Source organism: Panthera leo, chromosome F3 (genome assembly GCF_018350215.1).
Source record: "Panthera leo isolate Ple1 chromosome F3, P.leo_Ple1_pat1.1, whole genome shotgun sequence".
In the NCBI taxonomy this organism is placed as follows: Eukaryota; Metazoa; Chordata; class Mammalia; order Carnivora; family Felidae; genus Panthera; species Panthera leo.
The window spans coordinates 22225849-22244504 of NC_056696.1; the positions used below are offsets into that span (position 1 = coordinate 22225849).

General features: G+C 38.1%; 1 long non-coding RNA gene across 2 annotated transcripts in view; it reads right to left on the minus strand.

Moving 5' to 3' along the window:
• The window catches only part of LOC122211394, a 78336-nt gene that overhangs the window by 33594 nt on the left and 26086 nt on the right, over positions 1–18656 (minus strand). The window contains exons 1-2 of one of the 2 annotated variants that reach the window (XR_006198662.1): positions 14885–15752; positions 10740–11730 (exon numbers count right to left, since the gene is read on the minus strand). The exons of the other annotated variant lie outside the window; for it this stretch is intronic. This is a non-coding gene — a long non-coding RNA (uncharacterized LOC122211394). Of the gene's footprint in view, positions 1–10739; positions 11731–14884; positions 15753–18656 lie in introns of those variants that run through there. 2 annotated transcript variants of the gene reach the window in all.

Consider the following 18656-nt stretch of genomic DNA (forward strand, 5'->3'; position numbering starts at 1 on the left):
GAATGTATAAAGCATTGAGTATATACAAATGCCTTAACCCAGCAATTAGAAATAAATATCTCTTGGGTCACCAGGGTGGATCAGTTAGTTACATGTCTGACATTTGATTTTGGCTCAGGCCATGACCTCACAGTTCGTGAGATCAAGCCCAACATTGATTCTCTTTCTCCCTGTCTCTCTGCATCTCTCTCTCTCTCTCTCTCTCTCTCTCTCTCTCTTTCTCTCTCTCTCTCAAAGTAAATAAATAAATATTTTTTAAAAAGAAATGTTCCTTGACATTTTCTTCTTCAAATAAATTTTTCTCTCCCTTAGCAGTCCTTAGATATAGTCCTTGTGCTCTGTGACCATATCCCTTCTATCCTTCCAGACTGCTTATCTGAGTACTTGCTATGGGATCACTCCTGGATCTCTTTAGGCTCTCAGTCTTTTGTATCTTTGGTGTATCCTTTTCTTCAGCTGCCTTCTGCCTTTTGTTCTGCCCTTTTCCAGAATAAATATAATGGTTAACCACCTCAATAGTTCTTTTGCCAAAACCTTAAGCTCTCTTGCCCTCTCCATCCCCTTTTTTGAAAGAAACTAACTATCCACTTTCTGCACACTTTCTTCACATTTTCTCCACACTAACTCCACACTCTTTTCATGTTTTCTCTATACTTACTCCATATTCATGCACCAGAATTTAAATGAAAAAGCCACACAGGAGAGAAAGCTGGTACTCTTACACATTTATGATTACTAAATTCAAAGGTGCCCTCAGTATTTCTGGTAACACCACTGTGTTTCTCTGACCATCTTTCTCTCTCTTTTACAAGAGGGCTTTTCCACAACTTCTCTCTCCTCAAACTTCTGCCATAGGCCCATTCTTCCTCTTCCTCCCTGAAAATGACCTGCCTTCATCCTAACAGAGAATATAGGGGTCAGTATAGGTAAGCTCCAACAAGTTCCTCCTATTATATCTAGAAAATGTCCCAACACATCCATTATCTCTTCTTTTTCTGGTCCTTTTACCTCTGCATATATATTAGTCCTTCCCATCAGCATCCGAACATGCATGTCCATCTCAGAACAAAACTCCTCCCTTAATCTCACTTCCAATTTCTCAGTTAATATTGTCCTTCCTCTTCTACCCAGTTTACCATAAAAAATACAAAGCTATTTTTTAATATGATAATTATAGTTTGCACCCCATAGCTGTTCACTAGTGCTATCCTCCCTACCTATTCTTTTTCTAGCAAAAGACTATGCTCTCAGCTACAGAGGTCCCAGGCTTGATCAATTGTGGTCACTCTCTGGCCTCAACAATTGGTGATTGAGCCCATCACCTGTGTAACTCAGGAGCCAATAAAGAAAACAGAAACCACACTGAGTATTTCAAAGAGAGATGAATTAACCCAGAGAACTCTTCCCATAAGCATAGAAAGGTTGAAAGAGCAAAAAGGATATTAATAACTGTTAAGTTTGCAGAAGAAAAAGAGGTGAGGAGTAGAGACATAGGAGTTCACAGGAGGAAGCCCTGTAGACTGGGTGCTCCAAGCTATAGGGGAAAGATCTCCAATTTTGAGATTTGGCTGGCCAGATCCTTGGACAGCCTGGGCAGTACAGCCCAGTAGGTGACATGAAGCAGAACAATGGTTAACTCCAACTACTAAAGGAATACATCCTGGTAGCTGCTGGTTCCTCTAAGGAACATATTGAAGGGAGTGCTGGGAGTTCAGAAAGATACTGGAAGCTGGAGCTACTTTCCCCTGCTGCTGGAGTGTGAGATGGAAACTGGGAAAAGGGGAGGAAATTCCTTTCTTCCTTCCTATTGTCTTCTAATTCTCCTCTAGTGCCTCCCATTCATAGACCCTGATAAGAAACTAGCTGACAAAAGAATCTGAGAAACGTCGTCTGCTGAGTCCTAGCCCAAGTACCACAAAGCAGAATGTAAGTTTAGAGTTGGTAAAAACCTGGCATACGACCTAAGCTGGAATTGGCTTGTAAATCCAGATCAATAGGAACTTCTTTTTCCTTTCAACTTCTAGGGCCATAGGATTGATCTCACAGTGCAGGCAACACATGGAAAGGCCTGACCAAAGATAATAGTGGAACGAATCAAGTAGGAACGGGTGAGTCCCAGCACTAGGACTGCCCAGCTTCTAAGTCCCTAAAATTCTAAGATGTAGCAGAAAAGGGATGGAAGAACCAGCAATTTCCATCCAGGGGAGGGGAAGTTTGCCCTATAAATAAATTTTAGAGGTTCTTTTAATAACAAAAGTTGTATTTTGGTTATGTCAAGAAGTATGCTTGTTCAATGTAATAGTTACTCCAAAAGCTTTGAAGGGGGGACTGGAGAAGGAAAAGCAAGGGAAGGAGACAGAGAAGCTCTTATCAAGGAAGTAAAAAAGATCAAAACAATGTTGTGTAAGTCAAAGATGGAGAGCGTTTCAAGAGCTGGACAGTAATGCCCAATGTCGTTGAATAAACTACCCAACGAGGGATTAATTAGGTTAATACTCCTTGTTCCTAATTTTAATAATCTTAGTATAATTTCTTTCCAGATTCCTGATTCAAACTGAGGGTAAGATTCTTTGTTTATAGTTTGCAGAATTCACTTTCTTCTCCTTTATGGAAAATCAAAGAATTAAGTTAAAGAGTGAGTACCTTAATATATGCTATCACTCAGAGAATGCACAGAAAACAAGAACATGGCTCAGCTCCTTTTCTGAAGGAACTTACAGGCTAGCCAGGGTGACCCTTATGTAAATTAAGGAGCTCTGAATCTTCAGCCAATTTTAGAAGAAAGTTGTGAGTCTTATTCTCTAAGGCATACATAGTAGAAATTATTCTGTTAAAAATCATAAGATACTTGCTAGGTCTTTTTTTATTTCATACTCTGTGCACTCATTTTTAGGGCTGCCATAACATAATGCCACATGCCAGGTAGCTTAAACAAAACAAATTTATTTTTTTACAGTTCTGGAGATTAGAATTCCAAGATCAAGATGCCAGCAGATTTGGTTTCTCCTGAGGCCTGTCTCCTTGGCTTGCGGATGTCTGCCTTCTCTCTGAGTCCTTACCTGATCTTTCCTCTGTACACATCTGTGTCCTAGTCTACTTTTCTTATAAGAACACCAGTCATATTGGATTAGGGCACACCACTATGACCTAATCTTACCTTAATTACCTCTATAACGTCCTAGTTCTAAATACAGTCACATTTGGAGTTACTGGGGGTTAGGATTTCAACATATGAATCTGGGGACAACACAATTTTAGGCCATAATACCCTGAACACCAATTCTACACAATGTGGTGATTTGTACAGTCAAGTTAAGATGATCCATAAGAGCAGGGATATTCCACATGGATGAAGATAGTTTTTCTAATCCGGTAAAAAAACTTTTTTTTTTTTTAAATTCACATTACTTCAAACTATTAAAAAATATCTGGGAAGAAACATCATCTACCTAATAAATATTAGCGCTTATAACGGTGTTCCCTTAACTTTTGGCCAAACTACCTGCTGACATGAAGCTTCTGGGCTTGGGTTAGTTTCTCTGCTTTTCATGGCAATAGTTGGATGTGATATCTGCTGTCCTCATTCCAATCCAGATTCTTTAAAGAAAAGCCCTTGGGAGTGTGTATACTGTTTACTTTTTACAACCCTGCATGGCAACAGGATTTAGTGTCTCCCTCATTTTAAAAGCTCCTTTCCACGCCCCTCACAAGGCCCCCTGGGAGAAAAACATTTTCCGCATATTCTGCTTATGTATCTTAGTAGCTGATTATACTTGTATGTTGGTTTCCAAAATACTACCCGTTATAACTTGCACAACCTGGAAGCTTGCATATCGGTTCATTATGCAAAAGTCTACACTTACACGAAAATCTGTCTCCCTTTTCCTGCAGGCATCAAGTTGCAGCGCCCTGCCCTTTCACGCCATTCATAGGGTTTGGGAGGGTAGGGCAATGGCAGAACACATACTCATACATCATTGCCATAGCTGAAGAACAGGCTGGTCTTCACACTCTTCAAGGGAAATTATGTGTCTTCTATTAGAAAGCAGGGAGGGAAGCCCTACATCTCCTACTCTAAGAAATTCCTTTGGGGAACTGGATGGTGCTGTTACCTGCCACATAGGATGAGACCATGCCTAGAAACAGTGAAAGCCAAACAAACGTGTAAACAAAATCCTCTTTATTAATGGCAAATCATTACATTAAGTAATACCAAAAGTAAATGAGTATGCAGATATCAACTGTAACTCTAAGAAATTCTACTCTTATTTATTCTCAATGGGATAAATATAGTATTTTAGAATTTAAATGTAGGGAAAGTGCATCCCCCTTCTCCCCACCCTCCCACCGGAAACTGGGAGACACCCTTTTCTCTAATAATGTAAACTATGTAACAGATTTTCCAACCATGATGGCTTGGCTCACAAGTATATCCTGGAGTGTTTATAGGTGTGCCCAAATATTGATCTTCTCAGCCCTCAGGTTATCTGGATCCCAGGATAGATAATTCAGGCTCCTCTGCTTTTTACCATGTTCCTTAAAATAATTATAATGTTTGGTTTGTAATACAATGTCAGTTATTATATAATAAGTAAAAAGCCCTGTTGTAACTGACTATATTTTTCTTTTCTTTTTTTTCCTTGTATGTCAGGAAGCTCTGAGACAAATGTGAAGTTCAACTACATAAATTGTTATAGAGTTAGGATATTTTCATTTTCTTTTCTCCCTTTGTTCCTATTTTCTATATTATTAACCTTATTTTGCATGTCTTTTATGCAGATAAATCCTTTTGGAAAGAAACAAGATAAAAAATTCTATTAGTGGTATTAGGGAAGTTGAAATACAAAATGTAACCATAAAAACACTTCCCTGGCTGTTATGTTATTCATATTCATGACCATGCTAACAAGAAAAATGACTCTTGATGAAATCCTCCAGTAGACTGCAGTTAAGCATAGGTTTTCATATCTAATTCTCAGTTATTTCTTCCACATTTTCATTTATTATATTTCTTAAAAAGTATATTTAATGAACCTTAACAATATTCAGTTGATCTGTGCGTTACTGAATGAAAACAGTTAATATGGGATGATATACAGCAATGGAGCCATTGGAGTATGTAGGAAGCTACTAAGATGAAGAATTTGAAACCCATAACTGGAAGTTTCTTTAAAAATAATCTCTATAATTGTGTTCTACTATATTCCACCTTCCAAGAATCTCTCCTTTTTACCAATTTATTGTAGGTAGCATTACTGATCAAGATCTTGATAACATGAAAGAAATAATTGTAGGAAACTGTTCTACCATACTCCCGAGTACTAACATATTCCATGACTCCATTTCTCCTGTTACTAGTACACAGTAACACTGGGACACTATAAATCTGCCTAACAGCTATAAAACTCGAATCAAGAAAGGCCCAACTATTTCTGGTTTTAAGGTCATAAATGAACCCTATGTAGTGCAATAAGAAAGGGACACTTTGTTAATACATTTCAATGTAGGCTAATGTATAATTCCAAATATCAACTCAGTAAATCTGGATGGTGTTGCCCAAAGAAAAAAAACAGTCTATAAAAATGTACAGACCACATATTCTTAAGAAAATAGTCCAGGGCGCCTGGGTGGCTTGGTCGGTTAAGCGTCCGACTTCAGCTCAGGTCATGATCTCACAGTCCGTGAGTTCGAGGCCTGCGTCAGGCTCTGTGCTGACAGCTCAGAGCCTGGAGCCTGTTTCAGATTCTGTGTTTCCCTCTCTCTCTGCCCCTCCCCTGTTCGTGCTCTGTCTCTCTCTGTCTCAAAGATAAATAAACATTAAAAAAAAATTAAAAAAAAAAGAAAGAAAATAGTCTGGACCCATAGGCTTTAATGGTAAGCAGAGCTAGAAGCAAAATTGAAATTCAACAACTTATAATTTTGATTAGGATATAAGTTTAAATAAAAGAATACAAAGTTAGAGGCCTGAGTCAGTATTTTATTATATTTTCATTTTTGAGAGAGAGAGACACAGAAGTGAGTGGGGGAGGGGCAGAGAGAGAGGGAGACAGAGAATCTGAAGAGGCTCCAGGCTCTGAGCTGTCAGCACAGAGCCTGACATGGGGCTCGAACCCATGAAATGTGAGATCATGACCTGAGCTGAAGTCAGAAGCTCAACAGACTGAACCACCCAAGCACCCCATCAGTATTTTATTTTAATAAATATATCTTGCCTAAAAAAATTCCATAAAATTGTAATTGCATTTAACCCCTTTTCAAATTTTCCTTGTACTACTGATGAGAATATAAATCTAGAAACAAGATTTATTAAGTCATTATTTTCCTTTCAAATGCTCAAATTAACATAATACTAAAACCTAGTGTCATTTTGGACCTTGGGAAAATTATGCCAGTCTTGATCCTAAGATCATGAGATCAAGATTTGAGCTGAAATCAGGAGTTGGATGCTCAACCAACTGAGCAACCCAGGTGCCCCAAGCCCTTAGTTTTCTAATCTATGTAATACAAACGATAATAGTACCTACTTCATAGAGTTGTTTTGAGAATTTAGTAAAATTACAGGTATAAGACAATGACCACAAGGTCTGGCATACACTAAATGTCCAACAAATGTTAGCCGCTAATGTTATTATGATAATAATCTTTACCATCATATTCTGTCACTATCCTCAACTGGTAGCCTTACACTTAAAACCATCTCAGATCCCAGTTTCTTCCAATATTTTCGTAATTATTCTGTAATTTCAGCCAGGGTGACTCTAAGTAATATCCAAATGATGATGATGATGATCAGCTTGTTATGAATGATAATGTGAGTTTGGGGAATTTTCATATGGTATTATAGACAAGAAATCCAGGAATGCTTCAATGTAGCCTTTGTCCAGTTGTTTCTTCTTATGTGATTTCCACAAAGAAGAAATATGCACAAGGATCCAGGGAATATGGCAAAAAAGTTATTAGTTTATTATTAGCTGGTCCTCTACTTAAATTCCAATGCAGAGATCTCTGGTTAGCTGTGTTAATAAATGTAACCTAGTTGCTTTAAGTGCTTTACTTTACTTTCAGTGCTTTTCTCACTAGTTTAAGTATAAATCCATATTTCAAGGTATTACTAACTTCAGGTTGACCACTTGGTACAAAAGGCTAAAGAGATGAGAATGCAGATACTAAGAAGTGCAAAGAAAGAAAGAAGGATGACAGGGATTACTTTTGGAGAAGACACGAAATTCTCTGGCTCTTGCTTCATGGGGCAAGAGGAAGAAGGGATATTCACAGTTAAGTTCAGGATCTTTTATACACCATATGCTCATCTACAGTTAAATGTGATCCAACAATGTTTAAGATTTGGCTCCAATCAGATTAATATCCCCTTGGAAGGTTAGTATTTTCCTAGACAAAGGAAGAAATTATCCTTCTCTATTCTATTTCCCCATAATGGTTCAAGAATCTTTTGAACCTATAAATAAAAATAAATGGAATATAGCTCTACAACATGTCAAGAATTAATAATTGCTCAAAAATGTCTGAAAAATAATAATGAAATTTTGAGTTCTTGCCTTTAAGCATGCTAAAAAATTTAGAAAGGCCCAACATTTCTGAAGCTAGATCTCTTCCTGGACACAAGAACTTGGGATAGTAGAAATGAATAGATTTTTGTTTAAAGACATTGTTTATTGGTTTAGTTCTCAACTAACCAATGAAATACAGTAATTAATCATCAATGAGTATTTACATATATAAAGAGATGGAAGACTTCCCCTATGACAGCATGAAATACAAAAGAAAGGACAAAAATCAAATTTTTTAAATAAAATCATACCTGACAGTAACTACAAGACTATGCAGAAAACAAACAACCAAGTGGAAAAATATCCTCCAAGGCACTTGTGCTCTTGCAATCTTCTGATCAATCAACTACCTTATTATCATACCATATCACAAATGATTCTTAAACATACCCATAATTGGTAATTTTATTCTAATTTTTTTTTGTTTCAACACTGAATACATTTTCAAAAGTCCTACAGACTACAAGACAAAATACCAAAAAACTGATCCAAGATTTTCTTTATTTAATCACAAAAAGTAAGAAGAAAAAATAAGAAACTTGCTGCCCATTTTTGAGTTGGTCCTTTTTAGGATTGAATCACAAGTTTGTGAATGTCTCACAGATTCCTGAAAATATCAGTTACATTGCAACAGTTCAGTTTTAAGTTATTTTTATATCTTAAAAAGGAAATAAAATTGGCTCTGACTCCCTCATTCATTCAACCACTCAAAATATAACTCTCAAGAAGATACAATCTGTGGGGCAGAGCGTTATCATATAGTGAGGTAATTAGTGCAATATAGATGTAAAAGAAGGTATTTGGGAGTAGAGAAAAGGGAGCAAGTCACTCTGTCTGGGGGAAGGGAAAGGAGGTGTGGAAAGATTCAAGGAGAAGATGGAAAAGCTGTTTTTCAGTATGACTAAGAAAACCAGGTGGACAAGGCAGGGTACGAGGTGTGGCAGAGGTGGAGGAAAGGACATTCTAGGTGGAGGGAAAATCTGTATACATGCTTGGAGGCATTGCAAAATATAGAATGTTTGGGGAGCATACAATCTTTTTTGCCCAGAAATCACAAAAGAAATGGAAAAAATGCAAGGGCAAGAATGCAGGTAGGTGAAGCTAGAAAATTAAGCAGTAAACAAGTGGTGAATATAAAGCACATAAGGAGTTTGAAACTGATTCCCTGATGATTTCTGAAGGGGGAATTAGTGGTGGTTTATTTGAAGAGTGTATTTTAGTTTATTTTTCCACAGCCTTTCATACGTTTATTGAAAAAAATATTAATTTCCCATAACTCTGTGATTAAAATAAGATGGAAACACATATAAAACGTAGTACCAGTCCACAAGGCAAACATCAATAAACAACAAAGAAGCCCAATGAATTGCCTCTTCCACTTTGTTAGTAATGTTATCATTTATTCCAACTAAACTTTCAGTAGACAACTTGATGCTGTTTGGCCCATGAAAAACAAGCCTGCCATGACCTACATGGTTGTGACCTCAGTTCCAGAGACAAGTCTTCTTAGACAACACCCAGAAGGACAGTGATAAACTCAAGCATCATTGACCATTTATTTTGATCAAGACTATGATTCACTTGACCTGATTACAGCTGGTACAATGTCTATTTCTTTCACCATACTCACCTACACCCTTATGTTTTATTATTGTCTATGATTCCAATTAAAAATTGGAATACAAATATTAGTGCATGTTTTTATCTTTGTGTGCATGGTTTTTAATTGAAACTCAAGTTAGTTAATGTACAACATAGTATTGGTTTCAGGAGTAGAACTCAGTGATTCATCACTTACATTTAACACGCAGTACTCATCCCTACATATGCCCTCCTTAATGACAATCACCCATTTAGCCCATCTGCCCCCCACCTCCCTCCAGCAACCCTCAGTTTGTTGTCTGTATTTAAGAGTCTTTTATGGTTTGTCTCCCTCTCTGTTTTTATCTTATTTTTCCTCTCCTTCCCCTATGTTTATCTGTTGTGTTTCTTAAATTTCACATGAGTGAAATCATATGATATTTGTCTTTCTCTGACTTATTTCTCTTGGCATAACACACTCTGGTTCCATCCACGTTGTTGCAAAGGGCAAGATTTCATTCTTTTTCGTCGTTGAGTAGTATTCCATTATAGATATATACCACATCTTCTTTATTCATTCATCAGTAGATGAACATTTGGACTCTTTCCATAATTTGGCTATTGTTGACAGTGCTGCTATAAACATCCGGGTGCATGTGCCCCTTTAAATCATCATTTTTAAACATTTTTTAAGTGTATTTATTTATTTTGAGAGAGAGCACGTGAGCAGGGCAGAGACAGAGAGAGAGGAGACAGAATCCCAGGCAGGCTCCACATGTGCAGAGCCCAATGTGGGGGTCGAACTCCCAAACTATGAGAAACTAACCTGAGCCAAGATCAAAAGTTGGATGCTTAACCAACTAACCCCCTAAGCCAAACCTAAATCAGCATTTTTGTATTTTAAAATAGGGAAGAAAGATTAGTAAAGAGGCCATTGTAAAAATTAATGTGCAACTGAACTTTGGCTATGGAAATAGAGAGGAGATGTTTAGGAGATTTTAAAAAAGACAGGTTAGAAGAATAGATTACATGTTGAGGATGGAGGAGAAGGAATAATCTAAGATAAAGTCCTAGTTTGATATTAACAAATTATAGAAATATAAGAAAGATTCAATTAGTGGGGAAATCTATTAGCTCAACTTTTCATATGCTGAGTTCATATGTTTCTGGGACAACCAGGTAAAGATATTCCATTGTCCTTTAGGTAGAGTCTGTAGCCAAGAGAGAGGTCTGGGCAAGAGATAACGATTTGCAAATCATTGCCACTCAGTTGGCAGTCTAGGGTATGGAATTGGAAAAGACAGCCCAGAGAGAAAATGTAGACAGAAGAGAAGTGACTCACTCTCATTGCATAATAACTGAGTCATCACATGGGATATCAGGTCTGATTACTTACTGATTGTACTTTAGAAAGACCTGGGCAGGGCTGGATTGTCCCAAAAGGTAAGGTGTGATCTCTTTTAGTGCCCCTCTGGCAAGGGTGGAAAAGTTAAGTTTCCTGGTCATTTTTTTTTCCCCTTTGGATTCGTCTCATCCTTTCTATCCTGTTGGGTTCAATGCTTCTACCTGGTCTACTGGCTCCTCTCATACCTTGTCTTTTTACATAAGACTGTCCTCCAATCCATCCAACACATTGTTTCCAAATGAGTCTTTATAAACACCTCTTCATCTTTTCCAATGGTCCTGTAGACTGCAAGGCAAAATATCAAAGGGCCAATCCAAGATTTTCCTTATTTAATCACAGAAAATAAGAAAATACATTTCTCAAAAATGGCCAATCAATAAATTTCAAACATTTTGCAAAGAAGGCAATGCTACACAATGAAAAGAGCCTAGAATTGGAGCTAGATTCAATCTAAACTCAGTTCATGTGAATAGCACTATATGGAACCATATGCATCCTCCAGTTTTGTAGGCTAAAAATGGCTGGATATCGACAGTTTCATATGGTTTAACCTCATAACTTTGTGAGTCAGGACTTACTAGTAAATCAAGTTAATCTCTCAGAACTTAATTTCCATTTGTCACAAATGTGTACAGAGCCAGTGAGCACTAATTGTCTCCAAGGTGCATTCCCAGGTCACTGCATGGGGTGCAGTGAAAGATGTCTTTAACCAATCTGATTATCAATTCCTTCTTCCCTTGGTAGAAAATTTCTTCTCTTTGGGTTGAGGTAGAATGTCAAGAGATAAGGAGAGCATTCTGAGCTCAACAAACATAATCTGATGGATCCATGCGTTTAAGTTTTTCTGTTTGGGAGTGGAAATGGAGAAGTTTTCTTTCATTGCTCCATGGTCTATTATTGATCACCCCGCCCTTGCTTCAGTCTTTTCTGAGGGGTACATTATTTCTTTAGAAATATAAATATTACTTATTTTCTGAGTCAAATAATATTCAGACCTGAGAACCATCCTCTTTCTTCAAAATGATTTTGCCTATTTTTTTTATCTCTTTCCTTAGTTTGGATTTCACAGTTTAGCTCTCAGAGGTCAACCTCATTTTCAGGTTCTTGGAGATAGCTCACTATGCTCAAATGTACAATTTCCATTAGTGGTTCTTGAACATTTTTAAAGCAGGAGCTCTGTTGAGGATGGGAAAGAGGGAGACAGAAAACATCATATAAAACACACAAGAGGAGCTGCTCTAGTTGAAGTAGGAGTAGGAATGGGAGCACAGAGAGCCCCCAGACCCACCTCTCTCTTATCCATGATGCACCTAGGGCTCCACAGAATACACTATGAACTCCACAGTAATAGCTAAGAGTCTTTCAGCTTATTCTTTTGATTGAATTTCTACAAGGTACATGTGTATGCATGTGCATGTGTGTATGTGCATGTGGGTGTGTGTATATATGTGTGTTCACATGTGTTTTCCGTAAATCCAATTCAGAAACTGGTAAACAGAATCCTTTGATAAAACAATACTCCATCCAATGTCACCCTTAAAAAAATGCTGTGATATACTGGAGAGCTATTAATGATGGAAAAACTTAACAAATTTAAAGGTCAAAATACCAGATGCATGAATTAATTTAGAGATCTGTACTTAGTTACTGTTTATTAAACTCTCCAAAACAGTGTTCTCTCCAACTCACATCCTGACTATAGCTACCATTAACTGGTTAATGTGAAGTTGTCATGCACCTATATTCACTGATGCAGGAACTTATGAATACAGGCTTCTATAGTGGTTGATCTCAATCATGTATGGGTTATGAACTTCGTGAAGAACTAGATAAAAAGTATGAAGAGTTCTCTCCATAAAAAAAATTGTATGGCCCCAAAAACTCAAAAAAAAAGTTTATAGTTTAAGGAGGTGACAAACCTTCTGAAACACTTTGCAAGATATTAAGAGGTCCTTTCTATTGTAAGGGATATTTGTCTATTATTTGACAAAGAGTTCATGGTGAGAGGAAAGAAGAGAAAACAGCTTCTAATTGTAACTTCAAAGATACTGATGCATTAAATGCTGGTTTAAATTTCAATTATTGTATTAATAGAAAGTGCTAGGTTATGCTGTATTTGCAAACACTACCCAAATCTCAGTGGTTTGGCATAACAGAAGTTTTTCATTCACCTGTGCCATGTAGGTTTGTACATGCCTGGTGATTGCTGTCACTCAGACACACAGGCTGATGGGGCACCACTATCTAGGCAATGTTATCCGATCATTGAGATAGATAAAGCCAGTGTGGTTTATCACACACTGACTTATGAGTGTGGAACTGACAAGTATCCTTGCTACTCAGATTTCATCAGTCAAGTAAGGGATACTCCACGTCTGACTTTAAGAGGTGGGGAAGGGAAAGAGGAAAATGAGAAATAATGAGTACTCCTATTATCTTTGTTTTAAGAGTTAGTTCTAGGTGTTATTAACTATTTTTTAGCTTTTATAAACATGATCATCTCATGTTTCTTTGTAATCAAAGACCTTAAACTTTTAAAACTCGATTTGTTTTGGGGTGCCTGGGTGGCTCGGTCAGCAAAGCATCTGACTCTTGATTTTGACTCCAGTCATGATGATCATGGTTCATGAGATTGAGTCCTGCATTGGGCTCAGTGCTGACAGAACAGAGAGCCTGCTTGGAATTCTCTCCCTCTTCCTCACTCACAAACTCTCTCTCTCTCTCTCTCTCTCTCAAAATAAACATTTAAAAATAAATAAATAAAACTTGATGTGTTTCAAAGATTCTCATCAAATATTATTTATAATTGTGCATGATTTCTACTTCTAATACTTCCAATTATTCTTTGAAGCTATATTCTGACTCAAAACTTCCAAAATTAGAAAATCAATCCCTTAGCTTTATGGAACTGCCACTATAAAAACAGGCTAACATAGTCTGGGTAGCAACAGCGCACTTACTGTAAATTTCAATGAAGTAACTGAGTCAATGATGTAAAAATTGTCATTGTTGTGGTCCTACTTTCTATCACTCTAGAGGTGTTCAGGCTTAGGTAAATATTCAACTATCATCTCATGCTGACGCTATCCCTAGCTCTCCAATTTAACTCTGTATGCCTTTAGCATTTGCTTCACTGGCCCATAACTGTTTGTAATACCTTTCTGCCCCATTACACTGTAAGATCACTCACTCATTCTTTCATTCAACAAATATTTAATTTTAATCTACTTTATATTCCTATTCTTAAAACAGGGACTAGCACAGATGGGAGTTTGTATATTATAAATAAATTAATAAATTGAAGAATACAGTTACTATTATTAGTGTCATTTTTATAGTAGTAACTGTTATTTATTGAAAGGAAGCCAGGATCTATAACCGTTTATTGAATGCTTTTCACATAATCTGGGTTTTGTGCTAAATGTTTTATATGTATTATCTCCCTTAATCCTCATAATAACCCTAGGGCATAGACATTATTATTCTTTTTTTAAATTTTATTTATTTTTGAAAGAGAAAGAGAGAGAGAGCATGAGTGGGAGAGGAGCAGAGAGAGAGGGAGAGGGAGAATCCCAAGCAGGCTACACGCTGTCAGTGCAGAGCCTGAAGCAGGGCTAGAACTCACAAACTGTGAGATCATGACTTGAGCCAAAATCAAGATGCTTAATAGAAAATCAGATGCTTAATAAACAGTCACCCACGTGCCGCAGCATTACTATTCTTAAGGGATGACTCCACTATCCATCTCTGCCACTCTATTTTCAGCTGCATGTAACAGTATTTATCCCTTCCTGATTTAGAGGGTTTGCTATTAGCAACTTTCTATCCCTTGGTTTCTAGGAGTGTGACTCTGTTATGGGTTGAATTGTGCTGCCCCATTCATATGCTGAAGTTCTAACCCCCCAGTACCTCAGGATGTGACCTTACTTTGAAATAAGATCATGGGGCGCCTGGGTGGCTCAGTCGGTTGAGCGTCCGACTTCGGCTCAGGTCATGATCTCGTGGTCCGTGAGTTCGAGCCCCGCATCAGGCTCTGTGCTGACCGCTCAGAGCCTGGAGCCTGTTTCAGATTCTGTGTCTCCCTCTCTCTCTGACCCTCCCCTGTTCATGCTCTGTCTCTCTCTGTCTCAAAAATAAATAAACGTTAAAAAAAATTTAAAAAAAGATGTAAGATCATGCAGATATAATTAGTTAAGATGAGGTCATACTAGAGTAGGGTGAGCTCCTAATCTGGTGTCCTCATAAAAAAGGGAAATTTGGATAGAGACATACACTCAGGGAGAATGCCACATAAGGCTTGGAATTACACTGCTATAAACCAAGAACCTACCAGGAACTAGAAGACATCTAGAACAGATCTATTCCTAGTTCCTTCAGAGGGAGCATAGACCTGCCAACACTAAAGTTCTAGACTTCTGTCTTCCAGAACTATGAGACAATGTTTCTATTGTTCAAAACCACCCAGTTTGTGGAACTTTATTACAGCAGCCCTAGGAAATTAACTTACACTCTCAGTACCTCTTCTCTCTCAGTCTACTAGCAACTGAAAAACTTTAATCAATTTCACCAGAAGGTTATTGATCTGTGATATACAGATAGAATCAAATATTCTCAACTCTTCATGAATATTTTAACTCACTAGGTGTCTCCTCAATTTAACAAACTTTTCTACTTGTATGTATGAAAAAATAGAAAATATCAGTGGGCTTCTTTCAGTCTCATGTCTCACCATCCAATTTTACCTGCATCTAGACCCATCCTTTGCTATCTCTTCTGCTACAATGGAAAAGATGTCCTATTTCTCACCCATAGCATTCTGTCCATATCTGCCCTGGATTCCATCTCTTCCTGCCTTCAAGAACCATCTGTTAGTTTTTGCCTTTCCTTCTATATTTCAACTTCTCAATTCCTTCTTACCCTTTCTACTGAATATTTAAATATTCTCAATCTCTCCTACCTTAAAAAGAGCAAGAAAAACAGTATTTCTCTTCTTTCCCCCAAATCTACTTCGAGCTAATATCTACATCTATCCTACAGTCTTATGCCCAAAGTTCCTGCTACAGTTGTCTATACTCCCTGACTCCTGATTCTTCAGCTCACTGAATCTGTCTTCTACTCCTGTCACTCAATGAAATACCATCACTGAGTTTATGCCTTTTTACTTAATCCAGCTACCATTTCCGATCCTTTCTTTTTTTTTTTTTCCAATATATGAAGTTTATTGTCAAATTGGTTTCCATACAACACCCAGTGCTCATCCCAAAAGGTGCCCTCCTCAATACCCATCACCCACCCTCCCCTCCCTCCCACCCCCCATCAACCTTAGCAGTCTTCAACTCTGTTGTCACCTTTTTCTTTTAATGCTCCCTTCTCATAGATACCAACAGCACACTCGCCTGGTTTTCTTTCCACCTCTCTGTTCCAGCCTCCTCTGGGAGTTTTTCTTCCTCTGTTCATCCCTTAAATCTGGATTGTTTCTGTCCTCCACACTTTTTTTATACTGCCCTCCTTCCCTTGATTACATCCTCTCCTTGGCTGCAGTTACAATCAGACTGTGCATATTGTAATTAATTTTCAGTCAGCATCTATCCCTCCAGTTTTCCAGTGAGTATCAGTGAACCACAGAGGCTGAAAGGTAAATAATTTTCTAGACTCCCTTGCTTCTTGAGTTCTATATGTGAATTAAATTTCACCAAATAAATGCATTAGCAAGAGATTTGGAAGGCAGAAGTGGGTGAAGACCATCTTTCTGCAGGTTTGACAGTTTCTTCTGGCAAAGCAACACTGTGGAAGCATGGTTTTTCCACATCATCATTCCACCTCCATGGATGAAGAGCAGTGTGACAGCACCAGTGGTAACGTCTTGGTTTTGTTTTTCTGACTTTTGGATTACAGATACAGGGGTGTGTTCTCGGACTCAATATCTCCAGGGACAACGTTAAAATTTCTTCCTGATTTTATCAGAATGAAGAACTTCTCCAAAAGGTCAATTCTGCTCCAAATCTATTTTGCTAGTCAATCTAACAATTTGTTAATTTGTTAATTTCCTTGAGTCTCAGCTAACTAAGTGGATTCAATCCCCTTTTTTCTAAAACAACTAAAATGGTTTCTGCTTCTTGCATTAAAGCTTTATTGATAGAGAATTTGAATCCTAGAATCCGGGCATTATTGCAACAAAAATGAAAATATGTGGTATTAGCTTGGTGGCTGGGTAGTTGGTGACAAAAGAATAGACATCACAGAGTGAAAACTTAGGCATACTTGTTTTATGGTGCAAAAGGTTTCAGTAAAACTGTCACTTGCAACACTTGCACACCAACCATATGCTGACAGAGCCTACAATTCAAGTGGAAATAATTGGAAAAACTCCTGTCAGTGTGAACCAGCTGCTTCTCACCTCTTACCAAAGTCGTAAGGCGGTCATGAATGCGTGCTAGTTATAAGAGGTGATTCTGGCTCTAAAGAAGTGGCAAAGAGAAAAACAAGCTGTAGCCTAGCCTTTCTCAAGCATGCCCTTTAAGATTTACCAGACAGATAATGGGAACTTGCTCCTGGTAAAAATTTTCACTGACAAAATTCAGACTGAGAGAGCTGCCTTCCAACTGAAGGTTTTCTTTCAGACAACTTTAATTTGGGGGTGAGTGGCAGGTATGGACAGAGCATGAAGGGCAGACCAGAGATTTCAATCACCCTAAGCTCAGATGATATAATTTGCTGTGGTTACCTGGAAACATAAGATGCATACCGACTCTTTGAGGGAAATTTATTGCTAAAAATAACTTGCAAACCTGGCTAACAAAAGCCTGTAACATTTTTTTTTAATCTCTAAAGCAAAATCTGGATCCCTAAACCTGTACCCTCAGGAAGCAGGTGTGAAAGATGCTTAACTTCCTAATGAGGACATAGCGCTACTACCCACTTGCAATATGACCACAGAAAACAGAGGGTGGGGGAATCCCTCCCTGACAGCAGATTCAGGGATTGAAAGACAGAGTAACCAAACTTACTTTTTACTGTCAGGGTAGGGAGTTTTTCTAATGTCTTCCAGTGGAATCTGAAAATTGCTAGAGATCAGCAATTCTCATGCATTTCCAATTCTTTCATTTTCTGAATAGGGGTTTGTATTGCAGTTATTTGATTCCTATCCCATCTTGGTATACTGGTCCTGGAAGAGGAGAAAACTTTTTTTTTTTTTTCTTTTTTGGTTTTTAGATCACTGGATCAAAAGATCCACATTCAGTCCTAATTGAAAGCACACATATCACCCAGAGATTGGATTTTGCATCACTTAGCAATCCTGGACTTTGAGCTAATGCAGTAAACAAATAATACTTAGAGATTCTCTTTCTAGAATAGGGGTGAACGTGTTCTGTGTGTAAAAAAATTAGGAGTACACTCTGATTTTTGGGCCACCAAAGTGCCAGACTTTGGCAGAGGCTGACATTTGTGTCCTTGATATCTGTTCTTTGCTTCTTCTGTAGTAATAGAAGTTTCAGGTAGGAACGTGGCCACAGAGCTAAAGATTTCTTAGCTTTCTTTGTAGCTATGTGTGCTCATGTAACTAGGTTTCAGCTAAGGGATGTGAACAGAATTCAGGTATGAAGCTTCTATTCATGTTTTTAAAAACATAGTACAACTAGCTTGCTTTTTCTCCATTTCCTGCTGGTCAACTGTAAAATAATCACCTTGGAACACAATACAAAAGCCATGCCCAAGAACCTGCATCCTTGGGTGAACTTCATGGTACAAGTTGCCCTGTTTGCCATGGACCACCTACATCAGAACTTTAGGTAAGAAGGAAATGGATTAAACCTGCTTAAGTCACTGTTGCCTTAGCCTTTGTTACAGTAGCATAGTCTTCTATTACCCAGGGCCTTCCCCTAGCAATTCCTCCTGCCTACCATACTCTGCCCCACCCCATTTACAGACTCGGCTGACATCATCTTAAAAACTCCTCTTCCTAGGGGCGCCTGGGTGGCGCAGTCGGTTAAGCGTCCGACTTCAGCCAGGTCACGATCTCGCGGTCTGTGAGTTCGAGCCCCGCGTCAGGCTCTGGGCTGATGGCTCGGAGCCTGGAGCCTGTTTCCGATTCTGTGTCTCCC